Consider the following 18,452-nt stretch of genomic DNA (forward strand, 5'->3'; position numbering starts at 1 on the left):
CAACAACATAATCACTAGCATCACACATAATATCAAAAGGAAAGTTTCAGTCAGGTGGTTGAACAATAGGTGCAGAAATTAAGGCTTTCTTGAGTGTTTTGAAGGCTTCTAAACAATCATCATCAAAAACAAAAGGGACATCCTTTTGCAAAAGGTTTGTGAGAGGCCTAGAAATTTTAGAAAAGTCTTTGATAAATATCCTATAGAAACTAGCATGACCTAGGAAACTATGAATACCTTTGATATCTTTGGGACATGACATTTTCTCAATTGCATCAACCTTAGCTTTGTCCACTTCAATACCTCTTTTAGGAATTTTATGACCCAAGACAATGCCTTCACTAACCATAAAGTGTCAGTTCTTGCAATTCATGACAAAATTTGTTTATTCACATCTCTGCAAAACTCGATCAAGATTGCTTATACAATCATCATAAGACTTCCCATAAACAGATAAGTCATCCATGAAAACCTCAACAATCTTTTCACAAAAGTCAGAGAATATAGAAGTCATACATCTTTGAAAGGTATCAGGTGCATTGCATAAACCAAAAGGCATACGTCTATAAGCATAAGTTCCAAGGGTACAAGTGAAAGTGGTCTTTTCTTGATCAGGTTGAGAAACAGGTATTTGTGAAAAACCAGAATATCCATCAAGAAAGCAAAAACGTGTGTGCATAGATAATATTTCTAGCATTTGATCAATAAAAGGCAGCGGGTAATGATCTTTTCTAGTTGCTTTATTTATGTCCTGAAATAAATTACCATTCTATAGCATGTAACAATTCTTTGCGGAATAAGTTCATTCTTATCATTAGGAACAACGGTAATACCTCCTTCCTTAGGGACACAATGAACAGGACTTACGCATCTACTATCAGCTATAGGATAGATTATACCTGCTTCCAGAATTTTTAATATTTCCGTTCTTACCACTTCTTTCATCTTCGGATTTAACCGACATTGGTGATCAACAACGGGTTTTGCATCGGGTTCCATATTAATCATGTGCCGACATAGACTGGGACTAATGCCCTTTAAATCATCAAGAGTATATCCAATAGCAGCTTGCTGCTTCGTTAGAACTTTCAATAATCTTTCTTCCTCGTGTTCTAAAAGGTTAGCACTAATAATAACAACATATATCTTCTTTTCATCAAGATAAGCATATTTCAAACTGTCTGGCAATTTTTTTAATTCAAACATAGGATGATCTTTAGGTGGAGGAGGACCTCCTAGGGTTTCAATAGGCAAATTGTGTTTAAGCAGAGGATGTTGTTCAAAGAAATCTTATCTATTTCATTTCTTTCATGCATATGCAAATCATTTTCATGGTCTAGCAAATATTTCTCTAGTGTATCAGTAGGAGGCACAACAATATAATCAAGGCCAATTATTTCATCCTTACTAGGCAATTCTTTTTCATGGTGCTTTCTACTAAACTTGGAAAAATTAAACTCATGAGACTCACCACCAAAACTGACACCGACAGTTTGTTTCTCACAATCTATCTTAGCATTAACGGTGTTCAAGAAAGGTCTACCAAATATAATGGGACAAAAGTCATCTTGTGGGGAACCAAGAACAAGAAAATTAGTAGGGTATTTTATTTTCCCACACAAGACTTGAACATCTCTAACAATCCCAAGTGGTGTGATGGTGTCTCTATTAGCAAGTTTAATAGTGGCATCTATTTCTTCTATTTCAGCGGGTGCTATGTCATTCATAATTTCTCGATATAAACTAAAGGGAATAACACTCACACTAGCACCTATTTCACATAAACCATGATAACAGTGATCTCCTATTTTCACTGAGACAATAGGCTTGCCAACAATGAGTCTATGTTTTTTCTCTTTATTAGGTTTGGTAATTCTTATAGCTTCATTGCAGAAGTAAATAACATGCCCATCTATATTTTCTTCAAGGAGATCTTTAACCATAGCAACACTAGGTTCTACTTTGATTTGTTCATCAGGTTTGGGTGTTCTAATATAACTTTTGTTAACCACAGTTGAAACTTTAGCATGTTCCTTTATCCTAACAGGGAAAGGTGGTTTCTCAATATAAGTAGCATGAATAACTTGATCAACATTATAAAGTATAGTTTCTTCTTTAGCTAGTATTGGTTCTTTAATTTCTTATTTAATAGGTGCGTGAAACTTAAACCACTTCTCTTTAGGGAGATCAACATGAGTAGCAAATGATTCACAAAAGGAGGCTACTATCTCAGAGTCAAGTCCATATTTAGTGCTAAACTTTTGAAAATCATCGGTATTCATAAAAGATTTAACACAAGCATACTTAAGCTGAATGCCTGACTCTTTACCTTCATCGAGTTCCTAATCTTCAGAGTTGCGTTTAATTCTTTCCAAAAGATCCCACCGAAATTCAATAGTCTTCTTCATAAAAGAACCAGCACAAGAAGTATCAAGCGTGGATCGATCATTATGAGAAAGCCGAAATTAAATTTTTTGGATAATAATTTCTCTTGAGAGCTCATGATTGGGGCATGAATATAACATTGACTTCAGCCTCCCCCAAGCAAGAGCGATACTTTCTTCTTCACGAGGCCAAAAATTTTATATGTAATTCTGATCACGATGAACTAGATGCATAGGATAATTTTTTTGGTGGAACTCCAATTTCAATCGATTCCAATTCCAAGATCCAATATCATCGCATAGCCTATACCATGCCAATTCTTTTCCCATCAAAGATAAAGGGAAAACCTTCTTCTAAACATCATCTCTGGGTAAACCTGCATGCTTAAACAATCTACAAATTTGTTCCACATATATCAAGTGCATATCAGGATGTTTGGTTCCATCTCCTGCATAAGGATTAGCTAGCAGTTGTTATATCATACCTGAATGAATTTCATATTCAATATTTCCAGTAGGTTGAGGGGTAGCAAATTGTGGTTCCGTTCGAGGTGAAGATACCCCGAACAAACCCCTCAAAGGACAGTTTTCCATAGTAGCAAGTGACAATAAATTTCAGCACACTATATAAATGTTTCCTTACCAAATTCCACTTACCAAAGGCGCTTCACTCCTAGGAAACGTCGCCAGAAAATAGCCTTGATGACCCATGATACGTCCATTTTGCATCATGCTTTTATATTGACTAGCACATATGCCCGTGCGTTGCAATGGGAGAGATATTTCTTTGCGAGAAGCAATGGGAGAGATAATTGATGTGTCCACCAAAAATGATCTCCATGGCGGTGTGATGGTGCGATCGAGAGAGGAGTTGTGATCTTCTCGCAGGTCATGTTTGTCCCACGAGATCTTGATAGTGGCAGGGTTAGTCGGTGTGGCGGTAACCATTCAACTCGTGTCCTTTTTTTCCTCCGGGTCCGCCTCTGTCTCTGGGTTGTGTCTGCCTCCTCATTTGGTAGCTATGCGGCAACCTTCGAGACACGGTTGCTTCGACCACTCTCTATTACAATGGTGTACAATGGCGTAACCAGACAGATTACTAATTGTAAGACGTAAATCCCATTTCATTAGCATATTTAGCGCATAACGAGACATTAATGTTCCTTGTTTATTAGGGTTTATTCTCTTTTATTATTTTAGCGCTCACGTGCCCACATTTTTTATTTGAGGCAAACCAACATATTCTCTTTTATTGGCCCAAGAAAAAATTTGCTCCCTCGAACAACCCAGTATGAGAGTGCGTGAGGCCTGATACGTCCATTTTGCATCATGCTTTTATATCGATGTTTATTGCATTATGGGCTGTTATTACACATTATGTCACAATACTTATGCCTATTCTCTCTTATTTTACAAGGTTTACGTCTTAGAGGGAGAATGCCGGCAGCTGGGATTCTGGGCTGGAAAAGGAGCAAATATTAGAGACCTATTCTGCACAGCTCCAAAAGTCCGAAACTTCACGGAAGTCATTTTCAGAATATATAAAAAATAGTGAGCGCAAGAAGTTCACCAGGGGGGCCACACCGTGCCCAAGAGGGTGGGGGCGCGCCCCCTGCCTCGTGGGCCCCCTGGTGGCCCTCCGATGTCCATCTTCTGCTATATGGAGTCTTTTGATCAGAAAAAAATCATAAGCCATCTTTCCAGACGAGACTCCGCCGCCACGAGGCGGAACCTTGGCGGAACCAATCTAGGGCTCTGGCGGAGCTATTCTGCCGGGGACACTTCCCTCCTGGAGGGGGAAATCATCGCCATCGTCATCACCAACGCTCCTTTCATCGGGAGAGGGCAATATCCATCAACATCTTCACCAGCACCATCTCATCTCAAACCCTAGTTCATCTCTTGTATCTAATTCTTGTATCTAAGTCCGGGATTGGTACCTATGTGTTGCTAGTAGTGTTAATTACTCCTTGTAGTTGATGCTAGTTGGTTTGTGTGGTGGAAGATCATATGTTCAGATCCTTTATGAATATTAATACCCCTCTGATTATGAACATGAATATGCTTTGTGAGTAGTTACGGTTGTTCCTGAGGACATGGGAGAAGTCTTGCTATTAGTAGTCATGTGAATTTGGTATTCGTTCGATATTTTGATGAGATGTATGTTGTCTCTCCTCTAGTGGTGTTATGTCAACGTTGACTACATGACACTTCACCATTATTTGGGCCTAGAGGAAGGCATTGGGAAGTAATAAGTAGATGATGGGTTGCTAGAGTGACAGAAGCTTAAACCCTAGTTTATGCGTTGCTTCGTAAGGGGCTGATTTGGATCCATATGTTTCATCTATAGTTAGGTTTACCTTAATACTTTTGTTGTAGTTGCGGATGCTTGCAATAGAGGTTAATCATAAGTGGGATGCTTGTCCAAGTAAGGACAGCACCCAAGCACTGGTCCACCCACATACCAAATTATCAAAGTACCGAATGCGAATCATATGAACGTGATGAAACCTAGCTTGACGATAATTCCCATGTGTCCTCGGGAGCGCTTTTCTCTATATAAGAGTTTGTCCAGGCTTGTCCTTTGCTACAAAAAGGATTGGGCCACCTTGCTGCACTTTATTTACTTTTGTTACTTGTTACTCGTTACAAATTATCCTATCACAAAACTATTTGTTACCTATTATTTCAGTGCTTGCAGAGAATACCTTGATGAAAACCGCTTATCATTTCCTTCTGCTCCTCGTTGGGTTCGACACTCTTATTTATCGAAAGGACTACGATAGATCCCCTATACTTGTGGCTCATCAAGGCCCAATAGTGCATGTGCGACGGACCAAAATTTTCTCTTGGGCCAACTGCGTGTGGGCTACTATATGACGCTATTAGCGTAAAATAGCGCGTGAGACGCACATGAGTTCATGTATGGGCCAGCACACTGGTAGGCTCCAAGACGACTTGTGTTTGTAAGACGCAAAAAAATCCAAAAAATGATGAGTTGAAGGATCGAAATCATTCCCTCAAAGGCCCAACTACGTGTTGCTAGCCACTTGAAGAAACGAGTCCTATCAACCAGTGGCCAACTTAAACCTTTCAGAACATACTCCAATGTTAGATTTGTTTTTTATTTAAAAAAAATATAAATTACAGAATATTATTGGGAACATGAATAATTTTGAAAATCTCAAACATTTTATAAATTCTTTACATTTTTAGAAATACACAACAAAATTTGAAACGTTCAAAATTCACAATTTTATTTGAAAACATGAACCTTTTATGATTACATGAAATTTTTTATATTTTTTATATTTTTTGAAAAGGGAAACATATTTCGAACATTTGGAACAATTTTTGAAAATGTGTTTCCTTAACTTGGACATTATTCTGAATATGCAAACTTTTGACCAAAACAAGAATATTTTACGTATTTGGAACATTTTTAAAATGCTATTTTTATTGGGAAATCTCTAACAACTTTGAAAAAACACAAAGAAAAACTGGAACATTTTTTTTAAAACCTGAACCAATTTTGGAATAACAACCAAGATGTAATGTTCTGAACATTTTTCAAAACAGAATATTTTTTAAAATGCTAAACATTTGTAAAAATTTGATTTTTTTTTGAAATCATGATTTTTTTACAAAATATACAGGAAAGAAAGGGAGAAAGAAAAGGAAAAAGAAAAATAGAAACATAACACAGAACAAAATAAAGGAAACTGGTTCAACCTAGGTTGGACGCCCTGTGCGAATTTGCGACTATTTCACGCTCGATGCGATAAATAGGGTCGTCTGACATGCGTGGGCACGAAAATAAATGTGCTAGCTCGGCTGGGCCACACTGTGGGCGCCCCTTGTACGAAATTCTGGCGTTTTTCCTTTTATAATAGACGAAGGGACACCAATTTAGTACAACCCCGAATAGAAAAAACTTTTCGATGGTGAACGGATGAAAAAAATAGAAGAAACACACCTTGCTTTACTAGTAGGTATAGATATTTAATGCATTATGGGTTGTTATTACACATTATATCTCAATACTTATGCCTATTCTCTCTTATTTTACAAGTTTTACATGAAGAGGGAGAATGCCGGCAGCTGGAATTCTTGGCTGGAAAAGGAGCAAATATTAGAGACCTATTCTGTACAACTCCAAAATTCCCAAAACTTCATGGAGCATGTTTTTGGAATAAATAAAGAATATTGGGCGAAGAAATTACCAGAGGGGGGCAACCAGCCAGCCACGAGGGTGGAGGGCACGCCTTACCCCTGGGCGCGCCCCCCGACCTTGCGCCCCCTGGCAGGCCTCCGGTGCCCATCTTTGGCTATATGGTGTCTTGTACCCTGGAAAAAATCAAGAAGAAGCTTTCGGGACGAAGCGCCGCCGTCTCGAGGCGGAACCTGGCCAGAACCAATCTAGGGGTCCGACAGAGTTGTTCTGCCGGGGAAACATCCCTCCGGGAGGGGGAAATCATCTCCATCGTTGAGGGACTCCTAGATTAGGGGGTCCTCGGACAGCCGGACTATATACTTTGGACGGACTGTTGGACTATGAGGATACAAGATTGAAGACTTCGTCACGTGTCCGGGTGGGACTCTCCTTTGCGTGGAAGGCAAGCTTGGCAATCCTCCCTTGTAACCGACTCTGTGTAACCCTAGACCCCTCCAGTGTCTATATAAACCGGAGAGTTTAGTCCGTAGGACAACAATCATAATCATAGGCTTGCTTTAAGGGTTTAGCCTCTACGATCTCGTGTTAGATCAACTCTTGTAATACTCATATCATCAAGATCAATCAAGCAGGAAGTAGTGTATTACCTCCATCGAGAGGGCCCGAACCTGGGTAAACATTGTGTCCCCCGCCTCCTGCTACCATCAGCCTTAGACGCACAGTTTGGGACCCCCTACCCGAGATCTGCCGGTTTTGACACCGACATTGGTGCTTTCATTGAGAGTTCCTCTACACACCGCAAACGCCAAGTACCTCTACCGAAGGCCCCGAACTTCTACGAAATGCGTACCCCTACGTGGGAGACCTCGGATTCACCATGTTCCCACGACGACAAGTGTAACCCGTCGGATCGTCAAGTTCGACTACGACTCGTGTACGGCTACGCGGTATTCCTCGAACGCCAAGTTCAATGATGTATCAAGTACCTCTACCAGTGACTTGAACATCTACGAACCGTGTACAACTACCGCCGCTGTAATTTTGACAAGGAACTTGTACCACTACCGTCGCGAGTACCTCTACCGTCGTCATGTACCCCTACTTCCACTACAAACGTCCCGAGAACGTCAACTTCCCCTACACCGCATCGAACTCGAACCCCTCCGATAATGCACACTTCGAAGGTATAACCGCCGAGAACGATGCCCGTGGACGAATGCTTGCGATGTATGAGTTGAACCGTGTGTTGCTCCGTGTCCGAGTTGTTCGTTGCACGAAGCCCCTCTTTTGCCTTGCCGCCGTCATGTGGGAACCCGGTATCCGGGATCACCCCGCCGTCCTTGCATGTCACGCTCTCGTCGCTTTTCCTTTTGCACCAGTATCTCCATGAGCTTCCGGAACCGATATGTTGCCATGGCATAATTTTCGGATTAATTTTCATGGCACCCCTTTTCGTTTCCGCCACGATGACAAATTCTTCATAATGCTCTTGTCAACTTTTAATAAAAATTGCATAAAACTTGCATGTCATCCGCATCATGATAACAACTTCAAGTTCAAGTAAACTTGCATGTCATCCGCATGTGGACCTCCATCATGATAACAGCTTTAAATTGCTAATGCATATGGGGATTTACCGGATTTGTTGTTTGTTATATCCGGCCCCATTTAAAATGTTTAGTTTACTTATGCTCCACCTCTTGCCATGTTTAAACAACATTTAATATTGTTGAGTACCTAACCGGGAGTGAACCAAATAATTGTTGTGATGTTTTGTCAATATGCATCCCGATGCATATTGAGCTCCACTTAACTTGTAGTGTTGTTTGTGCATTTTGTCGTGCCATGCTTTTTAAAACCGGACATGCATCATACTTGTTGTGCATCATGCCATGTTTATGGGGTGGTTGTTTACTATGTTGTTTGCTTCTTTCCGGTGTTGCTTCTTCGGGTTAGTTCCAATAACGTCGTGTTGTGAGGATTCATTCGACTATGTTCGTTTGTCTTCTTCATGGACTCGTTCTTCTTCCTTGCGGGATTTCAGGCAAGATGACCATACCCTCGAAATCACTTCTATCTTTGCTTGCTAGTTGCTCGCTCTTTTGCTATGCCTATGCTGCGATACGTACCACTTGCTTATCATGCCTCCCATTTTGTTAAGCCAAGCCTCTAACCCACCTTGTCCTAGCAAATTGTTGTTTGGCTATGTTACCGCTTTGCTCAGCCCCTCTTATAGCGTTGCTAGTTGCATGTGAAGATTGGAGCTTGTTCCTTGTTGGAACATGGATATTTTGTTGGGATATCACAATATCTCTTATTTAATTAATGCATCTATATACTTGATAAAGGGTGGAAGGCTCAGCCTTATGCCTGGTGTTTTGTTCCACTCTTGCCGCCCTAGTTCCCGTCATACCGGTGTTATGTTCCCGGATTTTGCGTTCCTTACACGGTTGGGTTATAATGGGAACCCCTTGACAGTTCGCCTTGAATAAAACTCCTCCAGCAAGGCCCAACCTTGGTTTTATCATTCGCCACCTAGCCTTTTCTTTCCCTTGGGTCGGCCAGCCTAGGGGACATCTTTATTTAACCCCCGGGCTAGTGCTTCTCTAAGTGTTGGTCCAACCAGAGCACCGTGCGGGGCCGTCCCTTGGCAACTTGGGTTATGTTGGCTCCCGTATGCTTAGCTTATCCGGTGTGCCCTGAGAACGAGATATGTGCAGCTCCTATCAGGATTTGTCAGCACAGTGGGTGGTCTTGCTGGACTTGTTTTACCATTGTCAAGGATGTCTTATAACCGAGATGCCGAGTCTGATCGGATTGTCTTGGCAGAAGGAATATCCTTCGTTGACCGTGAGAGCTTGTGATGGGCTAAGTTGGGACACCCCTGCAGGGGTTTGAACTTTTGAAAGTCGTGCCCGCGGTTATGGGCAAATGGGAATTTGTTAATGTCCGGTTGTAGAAAACCTAAAGCTTAACTTAATTAAAATACATCAACCGCGTGTGTAACCATGATGGTCTCTTCTCGGTGGGGTCCGGGAAGTGAACACGGTGTTGGAGTTATGCTTGACGTAGGTTGTTCTAGGATCACTTCTTGATCATAGTTGTTCGATCGTGCTTTTGCTTCTCTTCTCGCTCTCTTTTGCGTATGTTAGCCACCATATATGCTAGTCGCTTGCTGCAGCTCCACCTCATATCTTTACCCTACCTATAAGCTTAAATAGTCTTGATCGCGAGGGTGTGAGATTGCTGAGTCCCCGTGACTCACAGATACTTCCAAAACCAGTTTGCAGGTGCCAATGAAATCGTGTAGGTGACGCAACCGAGCTCAAGGAGGAGCTAGTTGAAGATCATGTTTGTTATGATGTTCCATTTCCAGTTGATCAGTAGTGGAGCCCAGTTGGGACAATCGTGGATCTATGTAGCATTTGGGGTAGTCTTCTTTTATTTTGGTTCCGGAGTCGGACCTTGATTGTATCTGATTGATGTATTGCTTTATTCATGTACTTGTGTGAAGTGGCGATTGTAAGCCAACTATGTATCTCTTTCCCTTAGGTATTACATGGGTTGTGTGAATATTACCTCACTTGCGACATTGCTTTCAATGCGGTTATGCCTCTAAGTCATGCTTCGACACGTGGGAGATATAGCCGCATCGAGGGCGTTACATGCCTGTTTTAGGTTTTGAAGAAAAGGAATATCAAACGGAGTCCAAACGGAATGAAACCTTCGGGAATGTGATTTTCTCAACGAATAAGACCCGAGAGACCCTAGACCCTATGTCAAGAAATAAAACAGGAGGCCACGAGGTAGGAGGGCGCGCCCACCCCCACCAGGCACGCCCTCCACCCTCGTGGGCCCCCTCTTGCTCCATCGAAGTACTCCTTCCTCCTATATATATCCACGTACCCCCAAACGATCAGAACAGGAGCCAAAACCCTAATTCCACTGTCGTAACTTTCTGTATCCATGAGATTCCATCTTGGGGCCTATTCCGGAGCTCCGTCGGAGGGGGCATCGATCACGGAGGGCTTCTACATCAACACCATAGCCCCTCCGATGAAGTGTGAGTAGTTCACCTCAGACCTACAGGTCCATAGTTAGTAGCTAGATGGCTTCTTCTCTCTTTTTGCATCTCAATACAATATTCTCCCCCTCTCTTGTGGAGATCTATTCGATGTAATCTTCTTTTTGCGGTGTGTTTGTTGAGACCGATGAATTGTGGATTTATGATCAAGTCTATCTATGAATATTCTCTAAATATTCTCTGAATTATTTTATGTATGATTGGTTATCTTTGCAAGTCTCTTCGAATTATCAGTTTGGTTTGGCCTACTAGATTGATCTTTCTTGCAATGGGAGAAGTCCTTAGCTTTGGGTTCAATCTTGCGGTGTCCTTTCTCGGTGACAGTAAGGGTAGCAAGGCACGTATTGTATTGTTGCCATCAAGGATAACAAGATGGGGTTTTCTTCATATTGCATGAGTCTATCCCTCTACATCATGTCATCTTGCTTAAGGCGTTACTCTATTTTTAACTTAATACTCTAGATGCATGCTGGATAGCGGTCGATGAGTGGAGTAATAGTAGTAGATACAGGCAGGAGTCGGTCTACTTGTCTCAGACGTGATGCCTATATACATGATCATACCTAGATATTCTCATAACTATGCTCAATTCTGTCAATTGCTCAACAGTAATTTGTTCACCCACCATAGAATACTTATGCTCTTCAGAGAAGCCACTAGTGAAACCTATGGCCCCTGGGTCTATCTTTATCATACTGATCTCCTACTACTTAGTTATTTCCTTTGCTATTTACTTTGCCTTTATTTTACTTTGCATCTTTTATCATAAAAATACCGAAAATATTATCTTATCATATCTATCAGATCTCACTCTTGTAAGTGGCCCTATAGGGATTGACAACCCCTATTTGCATTGGTTGCGAGGATTTATTTGTTTTGTGCAGGTGCAAGGGATTCGCGCGTAGCCTCCTACTGGATTGATACCTTGGTTCTCAAAAACTGAGGGAAATACTTATGCTACTTTGCTGCATCATCCCTTCCTCTTCGGGGAAAACCAACGCAGTGCTCAAGAGGTAGTATTGAGGAGCTCAACTTCGTACTATGGGGGCTGCGGACCACACGAATCGCACTACCGGATAAACACCGTTTTTTATGGTGTACGGCGCAGAGGCGGTACTGCCCTGCGACATCATTCATGACTCACCTCGAGTGCGCATGTACGAAGAGAAAGAAGCCGAGCTTGATCGGCAGGACAGTTTAGACGCCCTGGAGGAGGAGCGTGATGTTGCAAAAGCCCGCTCGCATTCTATCAGCAAAAGGCTTGACGGTATCAAAGCAGAGAAGTACGGGCGAAAACATATAATGTTGGCGAACTCGTTCTACGCCTACCAGAGAAGAAAAAGGACAAGCTCAAGCCCAAATGGGAAGGTCCCTTCGTCATTGACAAAGTTCTAACCAGTGGAGCGTACCGTCTGCGGGATGCGTCGAACAATCGACTCGAGCCAAACCCATGGAATGCGGCCAGACTCCGATGGTTCTACGCCTAGTGCCGGACTCTGTGTTCATCTCCTTACCTTCGCCTTTATATATATATATATATATATCCTCTATCTGTCTTTCTTTCTTCCCTTTTTCTTCACGGCCTTAAAAGGTTAAAATGTGTCTTGACTACACAATCTTGACGCGCCATGCGTGCTCATTATACCTGGGGGCTTCTTATACAGAAGCTTAATATAATTATGTTCCGGGCTCTATGCCCCTTGCACATGTGTTACTTTTCCACATGTACCTTTTCTTCGCCATTATATGCATCAATATGACTTAAGTTTTGGCCAAGCTGGATTGCCTGGCTCTTGTGTTTATGCCCTACGTTCCCGTTAATTTGGCTAGGGCATAAGGGGAGCACCTCTGCGATTGTTACTGCCGGGTCAGCCGGATGTGTACCTCAGACTAGGTGAAGCCGAAAGCTAGCGTTCTTAAGGGAATATTTGGTCGGTGAACATAATATGACTTTTACTTATTGCAATACATGCCCCCAGATGTTTATATCCTGCGTCTCTTTTCACAGTTCGGACATGCACATTAATGCATGTGTACCCAGGGAAAGGAACCCTTAACGGAACTATTCTCCCTGGAAGATGTTTCTTACTATCCATGTAATATAACATAGCTAGTTGGGTACTTGTCTGTTCAAGCACTTATGACCCCTATGCCTGGTTTCCACGCGTACCCCGGTTTTTACATAACTGAGCGGGTATTCGGATACACTCCGGACTCTCGAGTCCGGAGGTCGAAGCGAAAAGGTCCGCCATGACAAATGATTTACAATCTAGCTAGGGACAATATATGTCACTTGAAGAACACAGTCACTTAGATTGACTAAATTCTTCTTCTATACCATCCAACAGGCTGTCTGGCCTACAATCCTGTTGGGAATACTTTGCGGCTAATTTTACCTGGTCATACACAATACTAACGGGGATCTCTTTGCCATCAGACCCCACAGGTCCGACCTCGACCATGTGGTTCGGGTCAGCCTTGGTATATCGCGTCTTCACCATGGCCCAGGCTTCCCTTGCACCTTGTCGGCAGGTAGATATCTTCCATAATCTGAAGCGCCACCGCGCTCCCTTGAGCATCTCTACGAGCTCCCACATGCCTCTTAGTAGGGAGGCGAATGGCCACAAGGCCTGGGCAATGCCCTGCATCACCTGCCGAACTTGTTCGTGCAGTTGTGAGAGCTCTGGCAGAAGATCGCCCGCAGACACGGGCATCTCCTCTTCGGGACAACCTGTCAGCATACCTACAGATATAACTCTGTTAGTCGGTTTCTTCGCCGAACTCTATAAAAGTTTGTTCAAGCACTTACTAAAAATGCCGCGTCGAAGCTCCTCATTCTCCTTTACGGAGTCAGCTAGCTAGGCCCGAACATCTTTCAGTTCAACGCCCAGCCAGGTATTGGCATCTTGGAGATCGTTTTGCTCCTGCCTAACCCGCGTAAGCACGCGCTCGCCAGCCTCTAGCTGTCATTGAGCATGTTGCTCATCCCCTCGCACGACCTTCGGATTCACTCCGGGATCATCTGCAGAATCTATTGTTAGATTTGCATGCATGAAGAATACTAACTGGTACATGTCATTTCAATCTTTTTGATCAGAACAAGTGTTACCAGATGGGGCCTTCTTGGACTCCTTCATTTCGGCAACTGTGGCCCGTAGTTGGGCTTTGCACTCCGCTAGATCTTGAGACAACTGGGTATTCTTCTCCGTAAGAACCTACGCATATAATGATCCTTAAATCAGTTGTGCCAACTATTTCAAGTCTCAGGGGCTACTGATATACATAATTATCAGACTTTCTTACCCGTATATCCATTACATACTGGTCCGTGGCTCTGGCAAGACCATTTTGAGCAGCTCGGATGTACGCGTCTCCCAAGTTGAAGGCATCAAACGCCTCATCAGAGAAACCAGGGTCGCGAAGTACGGCCCGGTGACGCCTGTGATTCATGGCACTCTCTACTTCAAAAATTCCTAGCGGACAGCCTATCTGCATCCTCTGTAGGAGGAACATCCGGTGTTGCCCCCACGTTAGCATCTGCCCCTAAGACCGGCTCTGGAGTCCGGCTAGTGGAGGCGTGGCCGGCAGGCTCTCTGGACACGGTCCGACGAGCGTTTTTTCTGCCAGGAACCATGGACGTTATTATATTTTAAAGGCGACAACCATAGAGCAGGGTTCTTTTTCATATCTCTGCGACGGCGTCTCAGTCCTGACCACCTTCCTTTTAAGCCTACCCGGCTTCGGTGCCCCTCGTTGGTGAGCCACCGTGGGTTCGGCATGGCGTCCCGAGGGCCTTCCCTGTAAGACACCATATGTGTGCAGTGGGTGAAGTGCAAAAAAAGGGATCCTTCTCAGAAGTTGGGACTCCGGTTTTACTTACATGTGATGAAGGGACCAGGCCAGGATAATCGGCTGTGATGGCCACCAAGGCACCGTCGCAACTTAATTGATAGAACGTCCTGTCGATAAGCTCAACAAATATGTCCGGATCTTCTTCGAGTCCGGGGTCGAGGGCCCGGTCAGGGTCCTCTGGCTGTGGAGACAGGCTGTGGACCTCCCTCATAGCTTTTCACAGTTCCTTCTATGAAATAGCAAGGAAAATATTTATGATGAAGAATGCGGGAAAGGTCTGGAGTAAAAGGTAGCAGCTCACCCAGTTTGGGGGTTCGTACATGGAGAATCCATCCCGTGGCTTAAAGCGGATGAACTCCTCTTCCTCTCCTTTGTATAAATCAGACACTATTTTTGCTAGAGTAGCGGCGGAGTTCGGACCTTTACGGCCGCAGCGGGTGGCATCATCTTCTCCATTGAAGTGCCACATGGGTATCCCCCGATACAGAAGCGGCTGCACCCCCCGCATTATACACATTGGCATAACCTCGATTATTGTCGGTCCTGATTTGGCCAGCGTTTTTATCCTGCCCATCAGGTAAAGGACCTCTCTGTTATCTTCCTCATGGGGGCTCCGAGGGCGCCAGCTGCGGCGTTTCTTCAGAGGGGCATTATTAAACTCAAGACGGCCCATCCGAATAGGGTCCGGAAGGGGGACGTCCTCCATATAAATCCACTCCGAAGGCCAGTCTTCGGATGTCTTCTTTGGAGTACCGGACAGGTATCCGGTCCCGATGATGCGCCATATTTCGGCTCCGCCCACTTGATATATTTACCCCTCCTATTTACGAGGTACGAGGCAGAATAGCCTCTTCCATAGCTAAAAATGAGCTTCGCAGCCCAGAAACAGCTCGCAAAAGGCGACGTAGCCGGCGATGTGTAATATGGAGGCGGGAGTAAAGTTATGCAGTTGGAGGCCGTAGAACTCCAGGAGCATGCGGAGGAACAGATGGATTGGAAATCCGAGTCCCCTCAATAAGTAAGGGACAAGGCATACCCGCTCCCCCATGGATGGGTTGGGAAAGCTCTCCGCTTGTTCCCCGCCATTATAAGTGGCTAGTCCGGCTCGGACGGGGACCATATATGCAGGAGGTAGAAACCCCTGGGTCTGTAACTCTACTAATTGGCTGTGGGGGACGGAACACTTCTCCCAATTGCTAGGCTTAGTGCTACGGGAGCGAGAGGAGGAGCTGCGATGGCTGGTCATGATGGGATGGACTTTTCCAGGCGCGCTCCGATGGATACTCGCTGCAGGAGGATGGTGTGATTTGGATCTGAGGATCCCCGACTCTTTAAATAGACGATTTACTCACATGGTTAGGGTGGCAAATGTAAAAATGCCCCGACTTCTCGCATTCGCTCGACACGTGGAAGATAGCCATTATTAAAGCACAGAAGCCGAGGAGTGCAACATTCATGGGAAGCCGGACACTACATGTTATGACAGGTACTCAGGATTTGGAGAAAAACCCGCCTTGCAATGCCGAAGACAATCTGCGCGCCGGACTCATCGTCATTGAAGCCTGGTTCAGGGGCTACTGAGGGAGTCCTGGATTAGGGGGTCCTCGGACAACCGTACTATATACTTTGGCCGGACTGTTGGACTATGAGGATACAAGATTGAAGACTTCGTCCCGTGTCTGGGTGGGACTCTCCTTTGCATGGAAGGCAAGCTTGGCAATTCGGATATGTAGATCTCGTCCCTTGTAACTGACTCTTTGTAACCCTAGACCCCTCCGGTGTCTATATAAACCGGAGGGTTTAGTCCATAGGACAACAACAATCATAATCATAGGCTAGCTTCTAGGGTTTAGCCTCTGCGATCTCGTGGTAGATCAACTCTTGTAATACTCATATCATCAAGATCAATCAAGAAGGAAGTAGGGTATTATCTCCATTGAGAGGGCCCGAACCTGGGTAAACATTGTGTTCCTTGCCTCCTGTTACCATCAACCTTAGACACACAGTTCGGGACCCCCTACCCGAGATCCGCCAGTTTTGACACTGACAATCATCATCACCATCGATCCTCGCATCAAGAGAGGGTCAATCTCCGTCAACATCTTCACTAGCACTATCTCATCTCAAACCCTAGTTCATCTGTTGTATTCGATCTTGATCTCAAAACCTCAGATTGGTACCTTGGGTTGCTAGTAGTGTGGATTACTCCTTGTAGTTGATGCTAGTTGCTTTATCTGGTGGAAGATTATATTTTCAGATCCGTAATTATAATTAATACTCCTCTAGTGGAAGATTAATGCTCCTCTTACTAGTAACCCACAGGTACCAATATGAGGTGTTGGGACCAAGCTCGAATACAAGAGATGAACTAGGGTTTGAGAGGAGATGGTGCTGGTAAAGATGTTGATGGATATTGACCCCCTCTCGATGAGCGGATCGATGGTGATGATGATGGCGATGATTTCCCCCTCCCGAAGGGATGTTTCCTCGGATGAACAGCTGTGCTAGAGCCCTAGATTAGTTCTGCCCAGGTTCCATCTCAAGACAGTGGCGCTTCGTCCTGAAAGCTTCCTTTTGATTTTTCTTGGGTCAATACACACCATATAGCCAAAGATGGGCACCGGTGGCCTGCCAAGGGGCCCACAAGGTCGGGGGGCACACCCTCCACCCTTGTGGCTGGCTGGTGGCCTCAATCTGGTAGTTTCTTTGCCCAATATTTTTTATATATTCCAATAACATGCTCCGTGAAGTTTTAGGACTTTTGGAGTTGTGCGGAATAGGTCTCTAATATTTGCTCCTTTTCTAGTCCAGAATTCCAGCTGCCGGGATTCTCCCTCTTCATGTAAACCTTATAAAATAAGAGAAAAAATGCATAAGTATTGTGATATAATGTGTAATAACAGCCCATAATGCAATAAATATCAATATAAAATCATGATGCAAAATGGACGTATCAGGCGGCGGCGGTGAGGTCGTGGGCAAACTCGGGTGGCGGCGGTCAGGTCGAGGGCGGGCTCGGGCGATGGCCGGCATCGAAGGCGTGCTCGGGTACAGGGCGATCGACGGTGGCGATAGATCGAGTGGGGGAGATGGGGGAAAAGTACTTAGCAAAATTTTGAGCCCGCACGTGGTTAAGTCAAACTAGTAGTAGCGCTAGTAGAAAAACACGCTATAACTAAGTGAGCTATAGCGCTTTCCACCAAAACGCCCTACTGCTACAGGAAGTAGCTATTTATTTTTCTTTTCCTTTTATCTAAGGAACTTAGCTATATCACGAGCACGCAAAAAGTGCTACTACTAACGTAGCTATAATGCTTTGTGAGAGCAAGCGCTACTGCTACGCATTTCTCCTTTATTTTTATTTTTGTTTTGTTTTTTTACATTTTCTTTTTTTCATTTCTCCTTTTTGTATTTCTTTCATATTTCATGTACTTTTATATTTATTTTCTTTTTCTTAGCAGTAGCCCTCTACCACAGAAATGCACTGCTACAAGGCACTTAGCTGTAGTGTGCTTTCTGCAGAATCGCTACTACTATTCCTAACCTATTGGCAACAGTGTGGGAATTATAGTTTTGTAGCACTTTTTCTTGCAGACGCACTACTGCTACAACCATAACTGTAGCGCGCTTTGTTGACGCGCGCTACTACTAAGTAGTAGTAGCCCTTTGTTCTGACCAGCGCTACTGCTATACCTCTGTGTATAAGGTTTTCCCTAGTAGTGGGAGCAGCCCCAGTCTTGATAGCATTTGCCATCAGTTTTTGTGTCTTGGCAGGAGGTGCAACCGTCTCATCCTCCTCCTCTTATTTTCCTTCATCCATCATCATGGATGGTCTGCCAATGAATCTAGCAACGGTCTTCCTGACCCTTTCTTTCCTCTTCTTTCCACCAGTAGCTTCTTCTTCTTCTTTGGGCTCAAGTGTAAACTGCATTGTCTCTTGAGTTGAGGCTCTAGGCTT

The sequence above is a fragment of the Triticum urartu genome, chromosome 5A (assembly GCF_056163025.1).
Source record: "Triticum urartu cultivar PI428250 chromosome 5A, HENAU_Tu73, whole genome shotgun sequence".
Taxonomy (NCBI): Eukaryota; Viridiplantae; Streptophyta; class Magnoliopsida; order Poales; family Poaceae; genus Triticum; species Triticum urartu.